Here is a 25,376-nt window from a genome sequence, read left to right as displayed (position 1 = left end):
TCTTGGTGCAAAGCCCACATTAGTACTTTATCTTTTTAACATTGAGTTGTAATTGGCATGAAACATTATATTAGCTTCAGATGTACAATATAATTATGTGTGTGTGTGTGTGTGTGTGTGTGTGTTGTGAAGCTATCACCACAGTAAGCCTAGTTAACATCCATCACTCCATATGGGTTTCTTCTTATGGTAAGAATTTTTAAGAGGTACTCTCTTAGCAACTTTCAAATATACAACTCAGTATTATTAACTATAGCTGCCAAAGTGTATATTACATCCCCAGGACTTACTTGTTTTATATCTGTAAGTTTGTACCTTTTGACCACCTTCACCCATTTTGCCCACCACCATCTCCAATCCTCCCATCTTTGGCAACCATCACCAATCTGTTTTCTGTATCTGTAGGTTCAATTTTGGTTTTGGTTTTGTTTCTTAAATTCCATAGGTAAGTGAGATCATGTGTCTTCCTCTGTTTGACTTATTTCACTTAACATGATGCCCTCAAGTTCCATTCATCTTGTCGCAAATGGCAGGATGTCCTTCTTTTATATACATATCTTTCTTTTTTATCCACCAATAGACATGTTGTTTCCATGCCTTAGCTATTGTAAATAATGTTGCAGTGAACATGATTGTACAGGTATCTTTTCAAGATAATGATTTTGTTTCCTTCATATAAATAACTAGAACTGGAATTACTGGATTATATGGTAGTTTATTTTTAATTATTTGAAGAGTTCCATACTGTTTTGATAGTGGCTACACCAATTCACATTGCCTTCAACAGTGCACAAGGGATCTCTTTTCTCCACATCTTTGCCAAAACTTATTATTTCTTTTCTTTTTTGATAATAGCCATTCCAAAAGGTGTGAGGTGATATCTCCTTATGATTTTGATTTGCATTTCTCTGATGATTACTGATATTGAGCACCTTTTCATGTACTATCAGCCACCTATATGTCTTCTTTGGGAAAATGGTCTATTCAGATCCTTTGTCCATTTTTTAATCAGATTGTCTTGTGGGGTTTTCTTTTTTTTTGCTATTGAGTTATATGAGTTCTTTACATATTTTGGATATTAATCCATTATCAAATCTATGATTTGCAACTACTTTTTTCCATTCAGTAGGTTGTCTTTTCATTTCTTGTTTTCTTTGATGTGCAGAAGATTTTTAGTTCTACATAGTCCATTTGTTTATTTTTGCTTTTGTTACCTCCCTCCCTTTTTTGGTATCAAATATTAAAAAATCTAAAACACTATGACTGATGTCAAGGTTTTCTTCTAGGAGTTGTATGGTTTCAGAGTCTTACATTCAAATTTTTAATCTATTTTGAGTTGATTTTCATGTACAGTAGGGTAGTGGTCCAGTTTTATTCTTTTGCTTGTGACTGTACAGTTTTCACAACAGTATTTATTAAAAAGACTGTTTGCAATTTAAATTAATTGACTATATTACTCTTTTATAAATTAATTGACTATATTACTTTATCTTTTAATTTAAGAATAAAGACAGCATTGGGCCATGCAGTAGCTCAAAAACAACAGAGTTGGTTTGCTGCTCTTCTGTGTCCCTCTGAGCAATAATTTGTTTCTAGCAGAACTTATCACCTTCTTACAACCTATTGCCAAACCTATATCTTCATGCATGTTCATTTGTCTTTTATTTAGCTACACAACCATTACATTTGTAGTTGTCTGATGGATATTATTATGTGAAAGTCTGGTTATTACAACATTTTTATTATGTGTGAAACCCAATTAATCTTTTCTGTCTATTCATGATATTGTCTCACCATATTGATCATGTCATGCTAGTTGGATTAACAGGTAGTGTGGTAAGGACACTGAATGTTTGGTAAGAGCTATGAATGGCAAAGCAAAAGAAAGAAATTTCTAAAAATTTCAGAAGCTTATCTTATTGATAAAGATTGTATGGTTCAATTGTCTGGGGCATGCTAGAACAATTCTTCTGAGGCAAAAGACAAGTTGCTATGTATTTCAGCCCTTCTTAATAAAAAAGAAGTTCAATGCTTTGTGAGCCTCTGAATTTTAAGACAGTATATATGGCACTTAGGAATTACGCTTGGAATCATGAGTTAGGTGGCTTAAAGGGCTACCAGTTTTGAATGGTAGATAGACTAAAGAAGAAATATGCACCAGATTCAGACTCGGTGAGAACTGCCTGGAACTTGGATCATTAGTCTCAACATGAGAATGTTAGTTATCCATGGTGGATAAGTATATAAGATAGAATGTCTACTAAGCTCTACCAAAAGAGTCACAGGTCAGGCCCTCAGAATTCAAGAGCTTGTCATGCTTGTTATGCTTGCTTTAGCAGAGAACTAACTCCTTGCCATTCAAGAATAGTTCCTGGTGTTCTCTTGTACTATTATAGATACTGAGTGTCTGATCTTGGGATACAGGGGACTATCATCCAGAGGAGAGCTGGTTGAAACTCTGGATGTGGCACAGTCTCTTGAGATACCAGACAGCTACCTGGTGACAGGTCCATTACATCAGACAGTTCCACCCTGTAGGGGGTAGTGATACATGCTGGCCAGAACTACATCTACAGTGGATATGGATTTGCCTTACCTGTCTGCAGTGTCTTTGTCAGCATAAGCTTCTGAGGAATAACGAAATGCCAATCTATTATTGTAATATGCCTTATAGCAGCTTCTCAGAGCAAGATCTCATGCTGTGACAGGCATGTGGCTCCAGACTACAAATATAATTGATTAGAAGCAGTTGAGCTAAAGTACCAGCAAGGTGAGTTGGTACAGCCTAGGATGTGATATGTCTGCTTACCCAAGACCTGATATTTGGTACTGAGTCATTAGAATAACTGGGTCAGGGAACCAAAGAGCAGAAGTAACATAGGCTCCTCTTGCCCTTACAGCAGCCCTATTTTAAAATTTGTACTTCCCATTCCTAATCTGTCAGATCAAAAGTCCCAGTTTCCAGGAAGGAAACGCTTTTACTAGAGAACACAATAAAGATTCTGAACTTACAGCTCTAACTACCAGCTGGTCATTTTGGGTTCTTGATGTCAGCAAAGAAAGGAGTAACTTAAAGTAATTGACTCTAATTTCCCTGAATATCTAGTGTTGCTGCCACATCATGGGAGCAGGGTCTGATCAGACCACAAGGCACTTTTGGGTTATCTGCTTGATTCTGTGCTCAGTTGAAATGGTGAATAGAGGGAGATGTAACAATCTCAGCTTTAAAAAGGGAAGGCATAAGAGCTCAGACTCTCTGGAGCAGAAAATCTAGGTCATGCTAGATAAGCAACCTAGATAGGCTAAGGCACAGGCAAAAAGTAAACAAATTCTAGAATGGTTAGTAGAGCAGCGAGATGATAATGATTAATTTCAGACTCAGGACAATGAGAGAATGTAGCTTGTAGCACTGAGCCTTTTGTATTGAGTTGTTATAGATATTGCAACTGGTCATGACCTAGACAGGAACGTGGGGCTGAATTTGACTTAATGGGATCAATGAATGGAGGGCACAAGAAGATCTAAAGGGCACAAAGTGTAGACTACATCATATACTTTTTGTGTGCCAGATATGATGTGCCATCATATTCTCTGCAGATTTCCACTAGCTTTGTTTTGCTTTTTGACAATACTTCATTCAGAACTGTGCCACATAGCCCTCACGCCCTACCCCAGAATATCTCTAATGCTGGGATATAGGATGCTTGCTTGCATGAACCCACTTGGCCTTCATGAATACACAAACCATGATGACAGGGGAGTTAGTATCTCTGAGACTACCTTTGACTAATAGGGGAAATGGAACCAATTAAAAATATTCTCTCTTTTTTGTCCTGTGGTTGGACAATCTTGGACATATTCCATGAGGCTCCTGAGAAGTTCGTTTCATGACGGAGCCCTCATCCTGATGTCCAATTTAGTATGCACCCTTAGTTAGATTTCCCTTCCTTCCTCTCTTACTTCTCATGTCCTTCTTCCTTTATCCCTGAGATCAATCCCCAAATAAACTATCTTCATGCAAGGCTTTGTCTTAGCATCTCCTTTTAAAAAATATTTAATTTATTCATTTGAGAGAAAGAGAGAGAGAGAGAGCGCGCGCGCAACTGAGAGAGCATATAGGAGGGACAGAGGGAGAGGGAGAAGGGGGCTCCCCGCTGAGCAGGGAACCTGACTCGGGACTGTCCCAGGACTCAGGGAACATGATCTGAGTGAAGGCAGATGCTTAACTGGCTGAGCCACTGTGAAGCTCTTTTCTGAGAAAACTAGATTAAAATAAATTGGAGAAGAGATTGGAGCTGGGGACTAAAACTGATCCAAATTTTGTATCACTTACTCTGAAGAGATTTTAAGAAAGAAATCTCACAGGTTTGGCTATCAAGAACTTCTTATGTGAAGCCCTAGATAGGAATCTAGAAAGGTTTAGCCACCTGGAGGAGATGAGGCCATTATTATCCTCCACTTTTCTAAGAACACAGTGAGGTTCCAGTGGCCTATATCCATTTAATCCATCTCTCCGAGAACCCTCAAGAAACTGTATCTACAGCCAAATTAAATTCTATGCTCACCTTATCAACATTATAAAATAGTTTCTCCTGTATTTGACAAGCATAATATCAATAAATCAATTTTAGTGTTTTAACATTAAAACCTTGTCTTTTTTTTTGTTGGGTCTGAAAGTTACAGCACTTCATTTGTAATGAGTCTGAACCAAGAATGCCCTCTTATAAAAGTCTTCAGTCTGTTTTTCCTCCATAGAACAATATCTACATAAACTGCAGAGAATCTCCATTGTTAGGACATGGAAACTGTCTTTGATGATTTTAACTATACTATGTAATAAAGTAATTTTGATTCAGATGCAAGAGAAAACTCTATACTCTTATTTTATTTCTGTCTTATGAAGAAGGGTCTAAGTATTAATTTAGGAAATTGTCAACTTTAAATGATGGAGATGTTTGTTTAGGTACCAATAATTCACAAATCTATCTTGAGTATGTCAGCATTTGATAAGAAAAAGAATAATGAAATTTGTAATAATTCTGCTTTGCTATTACCAAAAATTGTGTTCAACCAGGATGGTGTGTCTGGGTTTAATTTAAATCAGCCTAAGAAAGAAAAACTTACAAATAGTTAGAAAATGCATTTGAAAAATCTTGACTTTGTAATCTCTCTACACCACATCTAGACCTGCCCTTCAAAGCAAAACTATAAAGGTGCCTCTCTGCCTAGAAAAGAAGTAAAGACCCAAGCAAAACCTTAGCTATACCATATGACTCAATTCCAAGAAATTGCTTGACTTAAAAATTCAACCTAGCCTAATGTGATGAGGTCTGCTATTTTTTTTTTCAGTCACAACAATGTGAATCACGTTTTCTACCGGAGATGTAACTGATAATTGATCATGGTAAATTGGATTAGTCCAAAACATTTTTAGATGAAACAGGAGAAGAAGTTTTGAATGTATAGGAGGATAAGAAACATGTAAAATTACGTAATTTATGTAAAAGTCATTGTTATATCAAATACCATGTTGTATATATTCTTTCTGCAATTTTTTTAGCATTATGTCCTTAAGATTTTTCTACTTTGAGATCTAGTTTTAATGGCTGTGAAGTTTCTACTGAATGTTGTTTCTACTTTTGTTTAGTTTAGTTTGCTTGGTTTTTTGTTTTATTTTTGTTTTAACAACCAGTGCTGAAGTAAACCTGCCAAGACACTTCTCTTTATGAATGTGTGCTAGAATAGCTGGTTATAGATTATACATTCTTAATCTTATTTGGTGTAGAGAGACAATGCATCATACAGTAGATATGTTGTTTGTTATGAGGGAAGGTCTTGGCTCTGTCATTTACTCTGTGTGTTAACTTTACCTCCCTGACTTTTTTCTCTCTTTTTTTGAAGATTTTATTTATATATTCATGAGGGCTACAGAGAAAGAGAAGCAGAGACACAGGCAGAGGGAGGAGAAGCAGGCTCCCTGCAGGGAGCCCAATGTGGGACTTGATCCCGGGACTCTGGGATCACGCCCTGAGTCGAAGACAGACGCTCAACAGCTGAGCCACCCAATGGTGGCTTGACTCTTTTCTAATCTATAAAATAATGATAGTGGTAGTAATTGCCTATGGCAGACTGCTTATTGTACTTCAGTATCCTTTCTCCCCTCTGTCCATACAAGAGTTTCAGGTGCATTCATGGCCATTCAGATATGGGCTACATTTCTCAATATCCTTCCAACTAGATGTGGTCATGTGGCCACATTATGGTAATCATGGTAATGGGATAAGAGTGGAAGTGATATACATCCCTGTATGTGTTTGTCTGCCTTTTGCCCCTTCCTGCTCTCTAGGTAATGATAAAAGACAGAACAGCCTATTCTTAGAGATGGAATCTCCATACTGAACCTGGTGGAGTTTCCTTGTTAGCCATCTACTGCTAGACTATTTATTATAGGGAAAAGATACAGATTTCTTTCTTATTTAACTATTTGATTTTTACTAGTCTCTTTTTACAGAAGTTCAGTTCATAACCCTAAGAAAATATAATTTGTAACATTGTCATATTAAATGACAACTCTTGGAACAGTGCTTAATAAGTATCAATTATTTTTTATCATTATAGCAACTGAGAAATTGCTATCTAAGGTGGTTCACCAGTTTATAAACTTCCCACCAATGCTCAAATCTTCAAACTTCATTGCATTTTTAATATTTTGACCATAAGATGGGTGTACATTTATTTTTATTAGTTTATATTTTATTAAGCTTTTTAAAAATGAAGAACAAACATTTAGAAAGTGCACAAATCATCACTCTATAGCTTAATGAGAATTTATTAAGTGATAATATTTCCTAAGTGATAATACTAAGCGTATTATCAGAAACCAGAACACCAGAGCTCCTCACACCTCTTCCTAGTCATTATTATCACCACCCTTCCTAAAGGTAAGCATCATCCTGAATTTTAACTATTGGTTATGGGATAAACTGAAGTCCCAACCCACAGTACCTTAGAATATGATTGTATTTAGATGTAATTAAATGAAAGTGAGGTCATGTGGGTGGGCTCTAAATCAACATGAATGATATACTTAAAGAAGAGATTAGGACACAGACATATACAGAGGGAAGGCCACATGAAGACGTAGACCATCTATAAGCCAAGAAGAGAGGCCTCAGGAGGAACTAATTCTGCTGACACCTGGGTCTTAGACTTTTTGCCTTCAGAAGTATGAAAGAATAATTATGCATTGTTTAAGCTACCCAGTGAGTGGTACTTTGTTACAGCAGTCCTAAGAAATGAATACAGTAGATAAGTTTTACCTAGAATGATTAGTATTAGAATCAATATCAGATTCAGAATCTTTTGTGTTAGGTCCAGTCACTCAGCATTACGTTTTGAGATTTACTGTATTATTGAACGTGGTGGTCAATCCTGTTCCTCAACATTTCATTATGTGTGTATATGACAATTTATTTATCCATTTAGTGTGAATAAACATTTGAGTCATTTCCTGTGTTGAATAGTGTTGCTCTGAAGATTCTTGTGTCTTTTGGTGAACATATATTTTCATTTCTTTTGGGTATTGACCTAGGAATGGAATTGCTGCATCATGGTATATACATATGTTAAATTATAGGAGATTCAGCCAAAAAAAATTCTGAAGTAGTCATATCAACCTATACTTCCAACAGCAGTATATTTCATTTGCTCCACATTCTTTTCAGCGAGATATTTCCTGTATTTTTCATTTTGGCCATTCTGATGTGTAATAAATGGAATTTCAAAGTGATTTTATTTTTATTTTTTTATTTTTTCATTTTTTTGAAAGTGATTTTAAAGATTTATTTATTTATTCAAGTCAGAAAGTGAGAGAGAAAAAGTGTGCCAGCAGCGGGAGGGTCAAGCAGACTCCCACCTGCATGTGGAGCCTGTAGTGGGCTCTCCAACCCAAGACCCTGAGATCATGACCTGAGCTGAAATCAACAGTCAGACGCTCAACCAAGTAAGCCAGCCAGGTGCCCCTCAAAGTGATTTTAACTTGTATTTTCCTAATTACTAATAAGATTGAACACTGGCTTTATGAACTAGCATATGGCCATTTTTCACAAATGCTTCAAGTATACCTAAAAAGAATGTGTATTCTATTACAATTTGTTCAGTGTTGAATATTATTCTGATTTAACCATATCCCTATGAATTTTCATAATAAAAATTCCCATTCTGGATCTGTCAATTTCTTCTTAAGATTCTGTCATTTATTGGTTTATAGATTTTGAGACTTTATAAATCGTTATATATGCCTAGGGGATTAGAATTTTCACCATTTAAAAATATTCCTCCTTATTTCTAATAGGGATTCTTACAGTAAAGCCTGATTCTTTTCTGATATTAATATAGTTATATCAACTTTCTTTTCATTAATATTTGCATATGTCTTTTCCCTTCTTTTAAAAATTTGTTTTCAACATTTCTACAACCATGCATTTAAGATAAACTATTTGTATGTTATAAATGACTGACTTTAAATAAAATTCAAAAAAAAAACAAAAAACAAAAAAAATAAATAAATAAAATTCAATTTGACAAACTTTAACATAATCATGACATTCAGACTGTTTAAATGTAATTAAATAGCTAATATATTTGGGTTTAAATCTATTATCTTACTGCTCTCTATTTGTTCTTCTTTTTTGCCCTTTCTTCATTTAGATTAATTGTTTTCTTATTATTCTATACTTAATCTTCTATTACTTTGTAATTCATTAATTTTACTACTCTTTTAATGGTTATTCTAAAGATTAATATATGAATCCTTGATTTATTACATTTTAATATAAATGAATACTTTTACTATTTCCCAACAATACATATACTCCATTCTTATCTGTTGTTATTTTGTATTTGACTTCTTCAAATATTTTAGTATTTTATTTTATTTTTAAAGATTTATTTGTTTGAGAGAGAGAGAGCACTAGTAGAAGAGGGGTAGAGGGAGAGGAAGAAAATCCTTAAGTAGACTTCCCACTGAGCACGTGTCCTGACTCAGAGCTTGATCCCAGGATGACCTAATCCAAAGCCAAGAGTCAGACACCTAACTGACTGAGCCACTCAGGTGCTGGACTTCTTCAAGTATTTTAAACTGCACAATGTATTAGGCAACTTATTAGACATTCATTCAGATGTACTTATATATTTATCCTTTTCTGAATTTTTTATTTCTTCCCAAATTTCTATGCAGGCTTTTTTCTTTTTTTCTAAAGAAGTTAATATTTTTTAAATTAGTGAATCTGCAGGTGACCAACTCTGCTTTTATATATGTGAAAATGTTTATTTTACGTTAAATTTTGATGGGTATTGTTGCTGCATGTAGAATTCTCGACTTAGTTATTTTCTTTCAGCACATTAAAAAATATGCCATGCCATTTTCTTAATGTTTGTGTTAAGAGGTTAGCCCAATTAGACTTCTTTTTGCTTTTTGAAGGTAACATATCTTCTTTCTGGATACATTTGCTATTTTCTTTGTATCTATATCTTTGAATCTTTGTTGTGTCAGTAGTTTTATTGTGATGTATATCTTTGTGGCCTTTCTTTGTATTTATCTCTCTAACTCTTTTGTGGTTCATAAAGCTTTTCAAGTATGTAATTTGATATTTTCTACAAATTTATGAAAATTCATGATCGTATTTCTTCAATATTATTTCTGTCCCACTTTACCTCTTTTATTTTTTTACATGTCACAATTATTACATTCATCTCCTTTAACCTACTAGACATCTTCATCATGTCCAATATACTACTAACAATACATTGTGTACTCTCCTTTTTTTTCTTCCTATACTTCATTCAAGCTCTTTCCTATTAACCTATCTTCCAATTCATGGATTCTTTTTTAGCAGTGTCCAATATTCTGCTAAATCAAGTCATTCAGCTCTTAATTTTAGTTATTATGTATTTTTAAGTTAAAATTTTTATTTAATTCTTTTCTATGGATTCTCATTCTCTGCTGGAAGTCTGTGTCTTGTCATGAATTTTTCTTGACCATATTAATCACAATTATTTTAAAATTTGTTTTTGAGAACTCTAATACTTGAATTTCCTCTTGATCTCTTTCTATTTTCCCACTTTTTAAATTTATTTTAAATATTTTGATTCTGTTTCTGGTATAAACAGTCATTTTTACTGGACATCCAGCACTGTATATAAATGGTTTAAGGATAATTTGAGCCTCATGCTAATGTTATTTTCCTGCAGAAAGGATTAACTTTTGCTTCTAATACACAGAAACTAAATAGATGTAGGTCATCTTAACCTACCTTGGGTTAAACTAATTCCAGATATTTTTCAGCAGTAGTGAGAGGTAGTTTATCTGCAATTTCCTTAGTCTAAAGGTATATATAGCCTTTGGGGGGGTCTCAACTGAATGCCCAGGGCATTTACCAAGATCTTCTATCATGACGCCTTTTTGTCTTTACAGCCCTTGTGACTGTTGAAAATTTTGAAAAATTTCTTAATCTCATAGTTACCAGGGTTTTTGTTGTTGTTGTTGTTGTTGTTGTTGTTGTTGTTGTTGTTTGCTTTTACCCTCTTGGTTGAAAATAACAAATTGGCAATTTTTTTACAAGACAGGCAATAATAAATGTTGAACTTACCCCTTATTCTTCCTTTTACTTTGGAATTGGCCCCTTAAGACCTAAGTATTTTGAGTACTCTTTAAAGTTTTAAAACATATTTTTAAATTGTTCCAGATTTGTTTTGTTTCATGTTAAAAGATTTAGTCTCATGTAAAGTTAGTCAGCTGTAGCCAGAAGCACACACCCTCTGATTCACATTTTAATCTGCCTGTCCATTTATTGTAGTTAAGTTGAGTATACTTTTATATATTTACTGATCATTGTGTTTTCTTCTCTATGAATACTTTGCCCACTTTTTATTGGGTTGTCTTTTGGTTTATAATGCATGAAAAATTCCAGATACTATTTTTGGGAGAGGAGACTTTAATATGCCTGCAAATATCTTCCTCTAGTCTGTGACTTGTCTTAATTTTTGGGAGAGGAGACTTTAATATGTCTGCAAATATCTTCCTCTAGTCTGTGACTTGTCTTAATTTTTTTTATGTTGTCTTTTGTCACACAGAAATTTTAAATTTTAATAGATAAATTTCAAACATTTTTTCCTTTATAGTTTGTAGGTTTTGTGTCTGGTTTAATAAATTCTTTGTTTCCTGATATCATAAAGATATCTTCCTAGATTTTCTCTGAAAAGTTTTGCAGTTTTAATGTTCATATTGAGGTCTTTAATTTACTAGGAATTTATTTTTTCTGGGTTGAATTATATAGAATAGCCAAATGTTCTAGCACCATGTATCAAAATGCCAAACATTCTCCAATGTTTGGTAATGCTATAGTCAATGTTTTATTTTTAAAATTAATTTTAGTATTTTTATGTCTTAACATTATTAATAACTTTTTATGCTCATATAATGTTTTAGGGACTGTGATCACATCTTATTATTCTTCAACTCTATCAAACTGCTTAATATTCATAAAAATTAAGTTCAAGAAAATATTTTTATTAGGTATATTGACCTAGCTTGATTGATGCTGTATATTGACAAACAATATAGGACTTTCTACCTATCACAAAATTCACACTCATGATTTCTATCAGGTCTCACAAAAAATTTGGAACATTTGCAACTTCTAGTTACTCTAAAATGAAGCTCTAAAAAACAGTATTATTAGTGTTAATTACGATATATTGATTACTTATTATGCACTTGGGAATGTTCTAGGAACTTTATATGTATATGTTATCTCATTTACAAAAAAACTATAAATCAAGTATTACTAGTATCAACATATCTTATATGAGAACTTCACATTAAAGACTTCTTATGTTTATAAAGATAGGCCATGCAGGGCAGCGGTTTAGGGCTGCCTTGGGCCTGGGGTGTGATCCTGGGGACCCGAAATCGAGTCCCACGTCGGGCTCCCTGCATGGAGCCTGCTTCTCCCTCTGCCTGTGTCTCTGCCTCTCTCTCTCTGTGTCTCTCATGAATAAATAAATAAAATCTTTAAAAAAAAGATAGGCAATGCAAAACTGCTTTATTTAAATCCACCTTATTTTTTTAAGTCCACCTTATTTAAATTTATAAACTAAAATGAAGTATTGCTACAATATAAGTTTCAGATGAACATTGAATTATGAATGTATCTGTAAATTATAGTTTTTTGTGATGTATGTCCACCTTTATACTTCAATTTATGAATGCTATTATCATAATCATCAATAATAATTTATTAGAAGCTAACCAGGTTTGTGGTATTGTAAAGGTGCTAAAATTAGCTATAATTTGCTTGAATCTATGGAAAACATTTGTTATGTCTGACTTTCACTAGTCTTTTCTTGGTGATGGCTGCATTTCAAAGGATAATGCACATTACATGCTTCTCTGGTGGTTAAAAACACATTTCACATAAATGGAATAAAAGACATTTAATGAACTGAGCTCTATGCATTGTGAAAGCCAACAGCAATATTAGAAATGGTGTTTATTTTATGGCTCAGAAACTGCATTTTAAATACTAGTATGTGTTTATATGACAGTTCTATTAAATATAAGAGTCCCATTACAAGGGAAGTCCTTTACGCAGGCTTTTTATATGCTCTAAATAGCATACCCAGCCCTGCAACTCTTCATTTGAGACATTTTTAGAACCTTATTTATGTTAAAGCCATAACAAACTAGCAACTAGAAAACTATAATGGGCACAAAAGGCTAATAAAAATGAGATTGTTGAAAATAGTTCTTAATAGCAACTAAGGAAGAATCCTGATAAAACAAGGTCAAGGCTTGGTGTCTCTGGAAGCCTGCCACCCCAGTAATCACAGACAACAGGTACTCCCCCTTTTCCATCTTTGTTGCTTTCTTGGCTGGAAACTAAATAGTCAATGCACTTTAAGATCGGTATTTGCCCTATTTTTCATTCTAGTGCCTACTAAACCAGATGTGCTCTGGAAAAAAATCCTAGGATTGTTCTTTCCTCCTGCACTGATTATTTACTGAGTGAATTCCCTGGAGAATTAGGGCAAATGCTCCAAAACTGGTCAAAGGGGGAAGAATGCCAGCATGTGTTCATACACAAGTCTGCATGCATGTGTTAATGTGCGCATGTGCGTTATATATGTAAGGCCCAGCCCAGACACTTGAAATCTGGATCATTTCTCAGCTAAACTGCTATGTTTAGACAAACTAGTTGAAAAGAACAGGTCAAATCCTTTATTTATAGAGTAAAAACTATTTGATCTGGGGTAGATATCAGCTCTGCAGTCAAACATGTGGGCCAAAGTCATTTTTATTGCTACATCTTGCAGAATTCTGAAATGGTTCATGTGGCCATCCATGTGAGTGGAGGAAAAATTCCCACAGAAGAGAGCCACTCAAGTATGAAATGTGGCTTGAATCACCAAGAAAAGCCAGTATGTGTTTATATAAGCAAGAGTGTAAAGCAATGGAGAAAGGAATGCCCTTAAGTTCTGAACTAGAAGGAATCTCCTAAAGACTTTTGCTCACCTGGGCCCTCGTAGCATACTATGAGGCAGGAGCTGAGGCAGACACCAAAATAATGCTATCTCTTTCTGCACTCGGGGGTACAAGAACCCTGAGGAATACAGTTTGAAAACAACTCACTTAATGTAGTTATTTATGCCATGACAATGTTTCAGAAACCATGACAAATGGTACAAAACCATAAAGTTGAATGCCACCTATGAAATCAGTGACATTTGCCTCTCACCTAATGTGGAAATTTCCCCAACATCCATGATGAAGGTCCTCCAATCTGCTTGTGAACTCAGTATTGGGAAGCTCATGACCTTTAAGTTTGTCCAGATTTACCTGTAAGAAAAATCTTCACAAAACAGTTCCCAACCCATGGATGCTTAATTTATGTAAGATTGTCATTTCTAGGGCAGCCCAGTGGCTCAGCAGTTTAGCACCTGCCTTCAGCCCAGTTGTAATCCTGGAGTGCCGGGATCGAGTCCCACATCAGGCTCCCTGCAAGGAGCCTGCTTCTGTCTCTGCTTCTCTCTCTCTCTCTCTCTCTCTCTCTCTCTCTCTCTGTGTCTCTCATGAATAAATAAATAAAATCTTAAAAAAAATAGATTGTCATTTAAATAAAAACAGCCACCCAAAACAGTTGGCTCATCTTATAAGCTTCCCACTGTCATTTTTGTAATTTCCCTTTATGACAGAGAGAAATTATTAGTGTGTATGTATATATGTATTTTCAGCCTGTGTCATCCTGCTGAGCTCCTGAGACTGTGGGCACTGAGTGAAGGAGAGAACTGGGTGAAGCCAGTGGGCTACAGATTTATTTACTTTAGAAAGGCAAGAAATCCTTGGTGGTGAACAGGAAAAGATCTAGGAACCAGGATATAGTGGCAAGAGTGAGCTATCATAAGCAGAATTTTAGGGAAGAGTTTTGTAAGAAAACAAATTTCCAGGAGATAACTCTGTTTTTACACAAATATATATATAATATTATATATATATATGGTTTTTAAATGATATCATATTTACTCATTAATCTAGAGTCTGTCTTTTCCCATTTTGTATATTATAGACAGCTCTCCAGGTTTTTCCTTGAAGTCATTTTTTAATACTGCAAATACTCCATTTTATTGATTTCCTGTACTTTATTTAATTAGCATTTGAGGAACATTCAAATTATTACCAATACTTTTCCCTTGTAAACAATGCTTCAACACACTTGTACAATAATCTTTTTTTTTCTCTATATGAAAAATCCCAAATGTAGGGTTATTGGATCAAAGGTTACATACAGTTTGTGTTTTTTTTTTAAAAAGATTTTATTTATTTATTCATGAGAGACACAGAAAGATAGAGACAGAGACACAGGCAGAGGGAGAAACAGGCTCCATGCAGGGAGCCTGAGGAGAGACTTGATCCCCAGGCCCGGGCCATAGGCAGATACTCAACCGCGGAGCCACACAGGCATCCCTACAGTTTGTATTTTAATGACATTTGCAATATTTCTTATATCTCCCATATGAATGAAAACATTTGATTGTCCTTCTCCAATTGACTTCCTTCACTCAGCATACTACCCTCCAGTTCCATCCACGTCAAAGCAAATGGTGGGTGTTTGTCCTTCCTGATGGCTGAGTAATTATAAGGGAAATGAGGGGAACTGAGTGGAAAAAACTAGAGAGCGAGACAAGCCATGAGAAACTCCTAATTCTGGGAAATGAACAAAGGGTTGCAGAAAGGGAGTTGGGCAGGGGTTTGGGGTAACTGGGTGATAGGCACTGAGGAGGGCACTTGATGAGATGAGCACTTGGTGTTCTACTGTATGTTGGCAAATAGAACTTCAATAAAAACAAATGAAAAAAATAATGACATTTGCAGATTATTTTCTTGAAATACTTCCTAAACCAATGCACAAGGAGGCTAACTTCCTGTCATTGCAATTTCACTGGATGTTATCCACCCTTAGAAGATATTTATTTATCTATCTATCTATCTATCTATCTATCTATCTATCTATCTATCTATCATCATTTTAGAGAGAGTGCACGGGGTGGGGGAGGGTAGGAGGGGGTAAACTCAGAGGGAGAAAGAATCCCAAGCAGATTCTGAGCTGAGCATAGAGCCTGAGGCTAGGCTTAATCCCATGGCCCTGAAGTCATGACCCTGGAATCACGACCCCAGCTGAAATCAAGAGTGGGATGCTCAACTGACTGAGCTACCCAGATGTCCCCCTTTATCCATCTTTCTAATTTTCTGTATTATGACACTTAAGTGACATTTCCCTCATCTGTAGTAAATTCTTTGCCTATTTTTCTACTGGATAATTTTATTTAAATTTTATTTACTTTATTCATTTTTAGATTTTTAAAATATTTTTTATACTCGTAGCTTCCTTCTTTTGTTCCTTCCTCCATCCTTCCTTCCTCTCTGTCTCTGTCCCTTTCTCTTTTTTTCTTTTCTTTTCTCCCCCAGTCTGTTTTTTTCATTTAACCTTGTTTTTTTTTTTTTTTTTTTTTAACCATATCTCAAAGTTTTTATGTGGCAAAACAAACACACTTATCTAGGGTAGCCTAGGTGGCTCAGCAGTTTAGTGCCTGCCTTCGGCCCAGGGTGTGATCCTGGAGTCCCGGGATCGAGTCCCACGTCGGGCTCCCTGCAAGGAGCCTGCTTCTCCCTCTGCCTGTGTCTCTGCCTCTCTCTGTCTCTCATGAATAAATAAATAAATAAAGTCTTTTAAAAAACACACTGTCTATTCTCACATGTTTTCTGAGTCTCCATCTTATTTAATAAAGTCTTCACTTTATCACAATTACAGGAATTCATTAGTCCAATGTTCAGTTTATAGTTTTCTACCATACATTACTGTGACTTAGCCACATAGGGAGATATTGCAGAAGGCCTGCTTGGTCCCCTTTGGCTTATTACTACTCCAACATAACATGCAGAGAAATTTCTTTCAAAAAATATACAAAATAGAAAAAATATTTTTAAAATATAAAGAATTACTTAATGTTACAGTCGGAATATTTCTAGCAATTGACTAATTGGTTTTTATTTTAATTTTAATTCCAGTATAGTTAACATACAGGGTTATATTAGTTTTAGGTGTATAATATAGTAATTCAATAATTCTATAACTACTCAATGTTCATTGTGATAAGTGTACTCTTAATTCCCATCACTGATTTCACCCACTCCCCACCAACCTCCCCTCTGGTAACCATTAGTTTGTTCTCTATAGTTAAGAGTCTGTTTTTAGTTTGTCTCTTTTTTTTCTTGTTCTTCTGTTTTGTTTCTTAAATTCCACACATGACTGAGTCATATGGTAATATGGTATTTGCCTTTCTGTGACTGACTTATCAACAAAAGATGCTGGGACAACTGAACATCCATTTGCAAAAGAAAAAAAAAGAAGAAGAAATAAAACTGATTCATATTTCACACCATATGCAAAAAATTAACTCAAAATAAGTTATAAACTTAAATGAAGATGAAAAACTACACAGTACCTAAAAAAAAAAAAAAAAAAAAAAAAAAACATAGCAGAAGACTTTTATGACCTTGGGTTGGCAAAGATTTCTTAGATACAATACCAAGAGCACAATCCATAAAAGAACAAATCAATCAATCGGACCTTATTAAAAATAAAAGTTGTTCCTCTTTGAAAACCACTGTTAAAGAAAGAAGAGACAAACCAAAACTGAGAGAAAATCTTTGCCAAGTATACATTTGGTAAAAAATAAATAAATAAATAAATAAAACAAAAACAAAAACAAAAAAAACTAGTATCTAGAACATAAAAAAAAACTCTCATAACTCAGCAATATGAAAACAAAGAATCCACTTTTTAAAAAATGAACAAAAGTTTTGAACACATAATTCACCTAAGAATATAAATGAATGAGAAATAAGCACCAGAATAGATGACCAATAGGGAAATGTAAATTACAACTACAGTGTTAGGGCAGAGAGTCACTGTGACTTCTTATTTCAGTAGTCCTTCCAGAGAACCCAGCTCCCCACACATTGCAAACAAACAATAAGGCCTCCAGGTATCAAGATCTCATTAGGATTTTCTGTCCTGAATTTTTTTGAGCAAAATCTGGAAAATGTGAAAGCATATTTAGATTTTATATACTCTCTGAAATGTGATTTATTAAGATTCTTAAATGTGGGCCTCTTATAGTATTTTGAATGAGATCTACCAACTCAAAGAGAATATTTTTCACAGATATCTTTAGGCTTTCATTAGAAAGCTATTTTCCCCCCTGTTGGTACATTTGGTTACCTCATTTTGCTGTTTCAGATTATAAAAGCTTACAGGGGTGTTTTTTGGATCATTTGCTGAGTCATTTCCTCAAATCATATTCCATTGTATCAGTTAACATATAGTTTTAAATGTACGTATTATAAATATCTGTAACCAAATCATTTGAAGGCTTGATAAATTTTTAACAAAGTTTGTACATTTTTTATGAAAGTTACTAGTAATGCTTTACTAAGTAGTGCAATGAATTTTTATTTTTAATCCCTGTGCCCAATTTTGGAGTTGAGAGGGTTGTTGGTAATAAATGTATGATGTACACTTAAAAAAAAAAGCTATCCAACCACTCAGAGCCAACTCTCCAACACTTCCTCACAGATCCCGTGGGTAGTCTCCAGGCCCCCGCTGCATACTGTGATGACCAGTCCCCCACACAGGTGCACTTGAACTACCACCAGGACTCAGAGTTTACCACAAATTACCAAATGGACCCAGAACTCTACATCTCCTACATCTACCCATCCATGTCTTACTACTTTGATCATGATGTGATGTTAAAGAACCAAATGTTTTTTTCACTGATTTCATAAGAAAAGGGAAGATGCTGAAAATTGATGAAGCTGTAGAACCAAGAAGGTGACTACATCTTCCATCAGGATATCTAGAAACCAGACTGTGCTGACTGGGGACTGTATTGAATGCAATGGATTGTATGTCATGCTTGATAAAAAGTGTGAGTTGGTCACTGCTGGAGCTGCACAAAAAGGCTGCTGACAAAAATTAGCCACTATTTATATGATTTCACTAAGGCTTATTACCTGAATGAGCAGGAAGGCTCTACTGAAGAATTGGAGGAGCACTGCAACTGACTAGTGTAAGGTGGGCGCCCTGGTCACGGCACTTAGGAACCTATCTTTGACAAGCACCCCTGGGAGACAATGACACTGACAGCTAAACCATAGGCTGGCTTCCTCAAAGTCATGGGTGACTCTGTCACCAAGGCTGTGCATGCATTTGGGTTTACCTTTACTTTTTCCATAAGTTGTACTGAAACATCAACTTACATTCTTTCGTTTGTACCATTCTTTCAAATAGAGCAACTTTGTTAAGCTCCTTCTCAAAAAAAAAAAAAAAAAAAAAAAACCTACAGTGAAATCTGCACACTCATTAGAATAGTTAAAAAATTGAAAAGCTGACCATGCCAAGTGTTATCAAAGAAGTAGAGCTCTATACATTACTGGTGGGGGTATAAATGGTGCAACCACTTTGGGAAAAAAGGCAGTTTATTAAAAAGTTAAACTATACATATCACATGACCTAGCACTTCCAAGAGAAATGACAGCACACGTCCATATAAAGACCTCTACAAAATGCTCATCGTAGCTTTATTTATTAGAGCTTAAAAGTGGAAACAATTTCAAATTTCCATCAAAAGGTGAATGTATAAATTAAGTATGGTACATCTATTCAATGGAATACTACCCTGCAATTAAAATGGATGGGATATTTGTAAGTGCTATAACATGAATGAATTTCAGAATCATTATACCAAGTGAAAGAAGAAAAAGAAAACACAATACATCCTATATGATTTCACTTTTATGAAGTTATAAAAATGCTAGCTAATGTATTCTGACAGAAAGATCAGAGGTTGCTTGGAGAAAAGGGGTGAGGAGGTATTATAGGTAGGGATTACGAAGTGGCGCCAAGAAGCTTTTGAGGGTGATGAATATATTCATTATCTCGCAGGGGTGGCTTAAATTCTCCATCCTAAATATGTGCAGTTTATATAGGTCAACTATGCCTCAATAAAGCTGTTGAAAAAAATCTCTATGTGGCATAAATTTACCATAGATGTATCTTTAAATACATATTTTAAATGATGCTTTGAAGTGTTAGGTCTAGCACAGGGGTGAGTGCACTGGGAGCAGCAGTGACCGCCCCCTTCATTAGCTTGGGTCCTAGCCATCATCACTTTGGGCATTTTGCCATTCTCTCTGACTTTTAGGTCCAAGTTCACACAGGGTTACTGGTGTTAATGGCTTGCTCTTTCACCGCGTATCTTGTTCTCCTGACATATTTTTCTCAGGGATTAGATTCTCAATGAGGCTTTTTAAAAAAGTAAAATTGGTAAACACCCCTCTTCCATTTCTTCCTGAAAAAAACCCATACTGGTTCTTAAAGTAAATGATACTGCCTTTGGGTTTTGTTTTTGGTTTATTTTAATTTTATTTTTATTTCATTTTTTTTGCCAATTAACTTTATTATTGTATTAACTTTAGTATTAACTTCAGTTAATAAGTTAGTTTTAGGTGTACAACATAGTGACTCAACACTTCTATACCTTATCAATTGCTTAAGTGTAGTTATTACTGACTATTGCCTATGCTGTACTTTCCACCACTGTGACTTATTTATTTTATAACTATAACCTTATACCTCTTAATCCCCATAACCCACTTCATCCACCCTCCCCACCTCCCCTTTGGCAACCACCAGTTTGTTCTCTGTATTTATGAGTCTGTTACTCTCTTTCTTGTTTGTTTTGTTTTTATATTCCTCATATAAGTGAAATAATATGATATTTGCCTCTCTGTATGACTTATTTCACTTAGCACAATACCCTCTAGATCCATCCATGTTGTCACAAATGGCAATTTCATCCTTTTTTATGGCTGAGTAATATTCTGTTGTATATGTATACCACTTCTTCTTTATCCATTCATCTCTCAATGGGCATTAGAGTTGCTTCCGTATCTTGGTTATTGTAAATAGTGCTGCAGAAACATAAGGTTGCGTGTATCGTTTCAAATCAGTGTTTTGGAGGTTTTTAAATATCAGCAGTTTAATTACTGGATTATATGGTATATCTATATTTAATTTGGGGGGGGAATCTCCATAAATTGGCATACTTTCCATTGAAAGTTGGTATAAGTAGAAAACTTTGTTAATTTGTCCAAGAAAATTAAGAAGTGTGAGGGCTGGTTCATGGATCCCATCTGGTTCTTGACTTAATTTCAGTCCACAGTCAAGCAGCCTCTAGTGACAAGCTGTTTTTACCTTCTGTGGAAAGCATTCACTAGCTTCATGAGTTTGAAGGAACAAAAACTCAAAGACTACAGGATGAAGGTACTTCTCTGTGAGAAGCTGTCTTGCTTGTTTCTGTGTTAAAGGCTGTATATCTCTCCCTTTACAGGCCCCCTTTCTTTATCTCTTTCTATGTGACTGTGTGTGGTCTCCTTGCATGTCTATTTCTACTCCCTCTTCTTCAGTTCTCTTAACTATATCCTAAAGTTAATTTTTTTTCATTATTTTATTTATTGAATGGGATGTTTGAATTGCCTTCCTTAAAAGTAGAAGGGTGGCATATTTTATTCCTTTCAAAAAGCGACCCTAACTAGAATGAAACAAATAAAATCTAGTTGCCATATGCTTATGAATACAGCATACAGCATATGCAAATAGCCATATATGTCCTTCAACTTACTTTTCTCTGGGGTAAAGACACTGCTCTCCTCACCTCTCTCCCTGCCAGCTATAATTAACATGTAAAAATGTAGTGAATTATTATAGTTCACAGACTTATTTGTAGGTGGTGTCAGAAAGTGCATTACCATGGAGTTGACAGTGTATTATTTTCCTCTTTTTTTTACCTATTTTAATTGCTAGTAAAAATATGATCATTAAAATAAAACTAGTTAGGTATATTTATTTTTAAAAACTTGCTTATTTTACAAAATTGTAATTTTCCCCCCCAAAAGTTGGTAAATTTCATTTTGATTATGAAATCAGTAGCAGTCAATGAGAAATGTCAATCATTTTACATTGACATTGGCTACTTTTCCTATCTTTGGATGGGAGGGCAGTTGTGACCATATCATTCACACTGATATCAGAATATCAAGGACCCTGGTTTTAGATATTCAGTTTCCCACAGTATAAGACCTTTGAACATCTCAGAAAATTTACTTCATAAACTATTGCTAATCACTGTAAGTCTGGTGTTCTACCAAATAAAACATAAAGCCATGATAATGGACTTTATCAACAATTAAAGTACAATATGAAATAATAATAGAGCAAGAAAAATTGCCTTGAGATTATAAAAGAGTTTTGGAAACCTTAAGCAAAAAATACTGTAAAATGATTTAGTCAATTCTGCAAGGAGATTAGAAGAAAAACCTGCTGAAAATCCTGTGCCTCTGATTCTACATTACATTTTATTATTTAATTACAGAGAAACACAAGACAGGCGAAGTTTTTTTGAAATACAAACTGGAGAGAACTTCTTTTGCAGGTTCTTTATTGTATCATCATCTCTTTCCAACTCTGTTCTTACTCTGTGACTTCCTGATAAAGAACAGTTATAAAATTTCCAGCATTACACCCACCTGCAGCAGCAAGATTTAAAGATGGGAGTATTTCCAGAAGGAGAGTTCAGCCACATTCCCACTGACCTCTGAGGATATAAAGCAGCCTCAGAGTGACAAGGAGCAGCAAGGCTTTTAAACAATAGACATCTATTTAGAAGGAATTCACACCTGCTTTCCTGTCCCTGCGAGAAAAGCAATGACATCTCAGCAATTAATACTCATAGACCAAGAAGCTGATAGAATGTTCCATTGAATCTGGAACAAGAAGCGACCACCAATAAGATGAGGAGAAATCACAAGAGCAGCTCAAATTAGCTGTTGGCCTCGGATGTTTCCATATGGCAAAGATCACATACTCTTCTTGGAAAGGAACAGTCAGCAGGCATTGCATGCTTTACCCGCAGTACTGTGGATCTCAGGGTGAGACTAGTTCTTCATGTCTGCCTGGGAAGGGACCTGGAGACTGCAGCCTTCCCTGGGATTCTTAAAAAACAATCTCTGGCAGCTGATGTTCTTCTCTTCTTTTGTGCCTCAACTCAGTACTAGGCTGAGGAGGCTGGGACAGAGGCATCCAGGCCTTGGATTCTTAGGTTGCCATAAGTCCCAGAATTCCTTACTGTGTAGTCTCACTTGCCTTTGTAAAGTCAAGAGGGCAGCTCCCACCACACTTCTGCCATCTTGGCTGCCCAAACCTCAATATGGCCTCTGGTCAACTGCAAGCAGGGAATATTCTTGCCAACCCCATGCTGTGGGAACTGTCTAGGCTCAAAGACATTGGCCATGTCAAATCTAGGAAGAGCCAGAGTTCAGATTATCTGGGAGGAAGACATGGTGTTCGGAGTAAGTATTGATTTATATCAGGTGGATCAAGCTGAGGATAAAAATGACTAGGTTCAAGGAAATTGTTGCATCCCTGGGTGATTAAGAATTCAGCAGAACCTGATCAGGCTTAAAGGATCATCAAAGACTAAAGGACAAAGGACTCAAGGTCAGGTGCTTCTAATATTATATTGATAATAGTTATCAGTTGGAGTCTTTCTACGTCTCAAACTAGTTTGGTAGTTGGATATGTGTTCATCCTCAAAAAATATTTACAACCATATTAGGTGGATTTGCATATCAAAAAATATTTGTAAAGAACGTATTCTGTGCTGGATTAAGTGTTTAAATATGGGGATAAAGCTGAGAGCAAATCAGAAGTAACCCTTGCCATCTTGGAGCCTACATTCTATCTAAACATTCTCTTCATTCTATCGGTAGTGAAACCAGCACTCAGAAATTTTAACTTACCTTGGGACACATAGCTTGTAAATAGTGGGACTGGGAAGTTTCACACTGAGACCCTCTGGCTCAAATATCTTTCTTGTAAGCTCTAGACTAGCAATTTTAAACTGCTTTCCTATGATACACATTATATTTGATATCTGATATATAACATGCTCTCAAAGGCTGGGTTGTATTATTGATAAAACAGACTTGAGTTTTTCTCTCTCATTCAATGTTAGAAAATGCACCCAGAAGAAAGTGAGTGTTATAGGAATAGTCAAGATTCTACTCTAATTTATTTTCTTTTAAAAAAATATTTCAAAAACATAATTGATTTAGTTATCACGAGTACAAGCCTTACATGTAAGTGTTAAACACAGTTATTCCTCAGTTGATGAGCTGTTTGCTGAGCCATAGGTCTGCTAGACTATCCTTGCTCTGCCTAGTGGGTCAAGCATGGGACGTGGAGGAGAAGGCGTCCCAGACAAGAACTCTTCATCTCAAAATTACAGAGCTATTTGGCAGTCTGACAGTCTCCTTTCCTCTGTCTCTGGAGGATTAAGGGGCCAGGTTTTCTGAACTCATTTGGCTTGTTTCTCATTGCAGAACCCTGGAGAAATACATTTTCTGACTGAGGAGGAGTCTTCAGTGTGGAAAGTCCAGTTGTGGCACTTCTGTGTCAGTTTCCATCTGAGTCATTAAGGCCTCTTCCACTGGACACAGAAGTCTTGAGGATAGAGTTAAAGGTATAGGATCATAAGATTCTTACCTCAGATGATAAAACTGAATATTTGGGGTGTGGTTACATTAGCTTAGAAAGACAGTTATAAGCTAATCTTTATTCTAGAACCAGAGTTCTCCCTCAGCTAAGCAGAACTTATATATATATAGAAAAGTTTCTTCTTACATAACAGAGAAGTTGAGGAAACTGTTACATATGCACTCATTCCTTTATATTCTAATAGAAGTATTCACAGTGTAACAAAACCAATGAAATTTTTTTGGGGGTAGGAAAACATCATATCAGCCAGGTTTTGGTAAAAGATTAAGAAACCAATGTAGGCAGTTCAAGTACATGGTGTTTAATGGGGGGAATTAGATGTTTATAAAATCAATGGAAAAGCTAGAGAAGCAAAAGTGGAAGCTACAAACTAGACATTTATATTCAAGTTCACACCACTGCTATTGGGATCTACTGCCACCCTGCCCAACGCCACACCCAGAACCTGGAGACGGAGAGGGGGACTTGGAGTCTGGCTCCTGTATACCTACAATCCACCCATCATGACCACAGAAAGTTGGCCTGTCCCACACTTCCACCTTCTAAATCTCTTGGGAGTACTTCTCACTGGTGGAAAATAAATAGCATCCATGATGCAAAATCAGTTGCTGGTTGCAAGAAAGTTTCAGAGATGTAGTGTTTGCTTTTCCAAACCTGAAGGAGGTCGAGAAGGTTGTAGAGAGCAGAAACTATCTAGTGCACATCTGTTGTTGTGTTACACTAAAAACACAGGAAACATTACTGTTATCCTCCATAAGCATAGGATCCTGGCAAAGTTAATGTATGACCAATAGATGGGAGACTTCAACAGCCAGGAACTACAGGTTACACTTACCAAGATAATTATGTTATATAAAAAATATTTTTTTCTAGTAAATTCAAGTATGCTCTTCATAAGAAGTGATGGGATTGTATCATTTAAAATTTTCACAGCTCTATGATGCTTATGCATTAAATATTTTTTAATAATAAATTTATTTTTTATTGGTGTTCAATTTGCCAACATACAGAATAACACCCAGTGCTCATCCCATCAAGTGCCCCCCTCAGTGCCCGTCACCCATTCACCCCCACCCCCCACCCTCCTCCCCTTCCACTACCCCTAGTTCGTTTCCCAGAGTTAGGAGTCTTTATGTTCCA

This window comes from Canis lupus, chromosome 1 (assembly GCF_003254725.2).
Source record: "Canis lupus dingo isolate Sandy chromosome 1, ASM325472v2, whole genome shotgun sequence".
Classification (NCBI taxonomy): domain Eukaryota; kingdom Metazoa; phylum Chordata; class Mammalia; order Carnivora; family Canidae; genus Canis; species Canis lupus.
Note: the sequence above shows the minus strand (reverse complement) of the source record.